This window comes from Phascolarctos cinereus, unplaced genomic scaffold, assembly GCF_003287225.1.
Source record: "Phascolarctos cinereus isolate Bilbo 61053 unplaced genomic scaffold, phaCin_HiC Scaffold_9;HRSCAF=440, whole genome shotgun sequence".
NCBI classification, from domain to species: Eukaryota; Metazoa; Chordata; class Mammalia; order Diprotodontia; family Phascolarctidae; genus Phascolarctos; species Phascolarctos cinereus.
The window spans coordinates 39,526,956-39,531,338 of record NW_027556402.1 but is presented as its reverse complement, the minus strand read 5'-3'; positions in this window follow the sequence as shown (position 1 = coordinate 39,531,338).

The following is a 4,383-nucleotide window of genomic DNA, read 5'->3' as shown; positions in this document are numbered from 1 at the left end:
AGAAGGCTGGAAAGGTAAGGGGAGGGGCGAGGTTATGAAGGGCTTTGAGAACCAAAAGGGATTTTTTATTTGATCCTGGAGGTGATAGGGAGTGACTGGATATTATTGAGTATGGGGGGAGGGGAGGTGACACAGTCAGGCATACACTTTAGAAAGACCCTTTTGGCAGCTAAATGGAGGATGGGCATAAATAGGGAGAGACTGGAGGCAGGCAAGCAACCCATTGTAAGGCTGTTTTGCAAAAGCCCAGGTGCAAGGTGACTAGGGCTTGTACTAGCATGGTACCAGAGGAGGGGAGGCGTATTTGAAAGATGATGGTAGATCTGTGAATAAACATTTATTGAGCACCTACTATGTGCTGGGTGCCATGCTAAGTGCTGAAGACACAAAAAGAAGCAAAGACAGTCCCAACTCACAATCTAATGGATTAATATTACCTACCATTTATGTACTACTTGAAGGTTTGCAAACACTTTACAAAGATTATCTCATTTTATTTACAACATCGCTGAGAGGTAGGTACTATTATTATCCTTTTTTACAGATGAGGAAACTGGGGCACAGAGAAGTTAAGTGATTTACCCAGAGTCACACAACTAGTGTCTGAGGCTAGAACTGAACTCGGGTCTTTGTGATTTCAGATGGAGTGCTTTCTGTACTATGCCATCTAGCAAAAGAGGGGAGGGGAAAGGGAGAAGAGAGACACTGGAAAGAAGGTCCTAATCAGACTATACTCTGTAGAGGTAAGATACTAACTGGTTAATTAGCAGCCTTGCAAAAGTAGTGTATGTCCAAACGAGACTTTAATATTAGCCTCTCAACTGACTGTACAGGTAATTGTCATTACTAAATTCTCTTCTAATTAGTCGATACTTCTTTATTTCTTGGCATTCCCACTTCTATGTAGGAAATAAACTACTTGTTCGATGCTTGAGTGATCAAGAATATGTTAACAGTGAAGAATTGCAATAGGAGAGGTAATATAAAGTATTTCACCAAAGAAATGTATAACCAGAAAAAGAATTGGTTGGTCATGGAATGGAAATGAGAGGTATCTACTCTTATCCAGTGTAGGCAGCACATCTAGGGACATCTGTTTAATGTAAAGAGGTTGAAAAGTAGGCCTCCAGCATGCTGGATAGATCCCTTCTCAGGTAAATATGGGAGGAAATGGGCAAGAGTCGAACAGGACTTGAAGTTATGGAGGGCATGTGATCTGCACCATTGGAAGTATGACCCACATCAAGGAGCTCACAGAGCCAAGTACTGAGTGATGCCATATTGCTTTCCAAAAATGTCCCTGCTTTGTTGACTTTCTTTTTTCTGATGTTCATTTTTTTGCAGGATAGGTAACAACACTATCCTTGAAAATAGAAATATTTATGAATTTGCTCACTTTTCCTCCCTACAGTGGCCATTAACCAAAACTAAATCTTTGCTGCATCCATATTTATCTATCTTACAGATGCATGTTCTATTTAATATATTTACATGTCCTGTACATAACTATAAAATAAAAATATTTGTCCTGCATGTCAATGAATAATTAAAATTCTTAAGCCATCACAAGGTAGCTTTTCCAACAATGACTATGAAGATATTGGAAGGCAGGAATGGGGCAGCTGTTGATATCCTGGGTAATCTCCTAGGTTCTTTGTATTGGCATAATATTCCATCAAACTAAATGGATTCACTTGCACTCTCAAGTGCTGTATTCTTCTTGCCCCTACGACTTGGTAGGGGCAGTGTTTACTCCTCCTCATAAGGCCTCGTGACTTTTCATGGCAATAAACCTTTCTCAGTTCTTCCTTTATATAAGGTCTCTAGGACTCTCTTTTCTCGATCTCCCAAAGCGATAGATTTTCTTATAAATCACATGTTCCTTGTGTAGACAAACACGGCTTGTTTGTGATGTGGTTTGACATCTGCTCAAGTGGATTTCTGGGCTTCAGTTTTCCCAAGGCAGGCCTGATCCATAAGGGGCACTGTGCGTATCTGGCTGAGGATTGTGCATTTATGAATATGGACAGGAAAGTAAGAGGCCCTTGGTGGCCATGGCTGTATTGTTTCCAAATAGCCTGCTGCTATGGCAACAGGCCCTATTAGAGAAGCCACCTTGTCACCACAACTTTAGGTCCAAATAATTCAACAGAAAAGATAAAATGAGATGTGGCAACTTTATCTTGCTCCATCTTTTACATAAAGCAATTTCTCAGAAATATGATCAGCGTTAGAAACAACAAGCGTTTAAAATTTAAAAGGCCCTGGGAGAGAGAAAAAGTCTATTCACATCAAGGAGTTCTGAAAGATGAGTGAAAGATGAAATAAAACATGATAGGACCACAATGTTTAACTTTTTCTGCACTGTGAACAACTAACCCAGGCTTTAGAATTTGGAGATTTTTGGACCATGAAGAAATGACTAGAAGATTTATCCTGAAGAGTTTACCCTTCTTTGTCTATGAATTGTAACAGACAAGAAAAGTTACTTATCAAGGTCAGGAAAAACTGGATTTTTTTTCCAAATAGTGGTAGAATCATTGATGATATGAACTTTCTGAGAAGCAGGGTGGTATAATAGAAAATAGGCTGGCAACAGAGTTGGAAGCCAAGGGTTCAAATCTCTGCTCTGAGACTCTCAGAGTCTCAGCTTATCTTCCTGGGCCATATCTTTCTCACATGGGATATTGAAAAGGTTGGACTAGATGATGTTGCTTTGATCTGTTGATTTTATGAAGTCTCACTCTTCTGTTCCATGCTCCTACTCCAATATTATTAGAGTCCTCTGTCAGAATCTCGCCTTTGATTCCCGACCTACCCAGTTCTTAAGTCATGTATGTGCCTACCTATTTCCCCAGCAGAATTTAACTTCCTCAAAGGGAGAAGCTGTGCTATTTTTGTATATCCTGCACTTAGAATGTTCTTGCTTTGCAATAATTGATTATAACATTTAATTTAATGGCAGCCTGGATGGCCTCTATCCTAGGACTATTCTTATCCAAGTACAGGCTTAATTAGATGATTTCTGTGATTCTGTCCAATGCTAAGATTTTGTGAAATTGCTTATTGGCCAATATAGGCACCAAGTCCTAAGTAACAGGTTCTCAGAAGAACTTGAATGTTAGTTTAAGTTCTTGTATCATTCATTTACTTTCAGCATCTCAATCCCCTGGGAAAAGACCATTTTAAGTTAGGTATCAATCAAAGAAAACATGTATGAAGTGCCTACTATGTGCAAAGTAACTATGCTAGGCACTGGGAATACAAATACAACGAATTAAACAATCCCTACTCTCAAGTTTATATTCCAAAGGCTCATTTTTAAATTATTGGTGCTAATGAGGATCATGAATTCTATGCCAATGTGAGTCAATTAATTTTGCTCTATTTCTGTGACCATAGAAAGCACCTCTTAAACCAAGGCTTTGCCTCTAGTGTACAAACATGGCATGTGTGTATATATATATATATGTGTGTGTGTGTGTGTGTGTGTGTGTGTGTGTGTGTATGTGTGTGTGTGTGTGTATGTATGTATGTATGGGTATATGGATGTATGTTTAAGTTTTAGGGATGAGGGAGCTTCATTCATTCACTCATTCATACTATGGAGAAGGCACTATGTTAGGCACCATGTACATTACCAAGAAGGACAAGGACATTATGTGAATCCTAATTTGTTCCGCCATTTTATCTTCTTACAGAGAAAAAAATAATTTAGCTTTTTTATAAAACACTGTTTCTCATCTCATTTTTGTATGTGTGTCTTTGGTTTGCCTATTACATATTATACCTTCTTTTATGGATCCATGACCTTATTAACGCAAGCATTCCTCCAACCAGAGCACTTTGCAATTTTTGTCTTATCCTGCATCATTCTTGTCCTTGTCTTTTCATAAATCCTACAGTAACTATCTACCCAAAACATTTCTTTTATTTAAAAACATATATTTTAATATATCACCATACAAATGTAGTCTTTGGGGGCCCTTGCTATTATCCCTCACTCTCACTACAGGACCAGGACACCTCTGTTTTCTGTCATATGTGTATTCAGTGCTGCCTTTTATGCTATATCATATACACAAGTTATTGTTTAGTAATCAGTTGTAGCCCCTGCTTCCTGCCTTCCTAAATTTCATCCACAATGCCCTTCTCCCCTTATTTAACTATCTGTATGCATGTGTGACATGATTCAAGAAATATGTAACTATATTAAATAAATAGAACATGCATCTGTAACAGATAAATATGCATGCAGCAAAGATTGAGCTTTGGCTAATGTCCACTGTAAGGATGAAAAATGAGCAAATTCGTAAATACTCCTATTTTCTTGGTGAAGCAATCAGGGTTAAGTGACTTGCCCAGGGTCACATATCTAGTAAG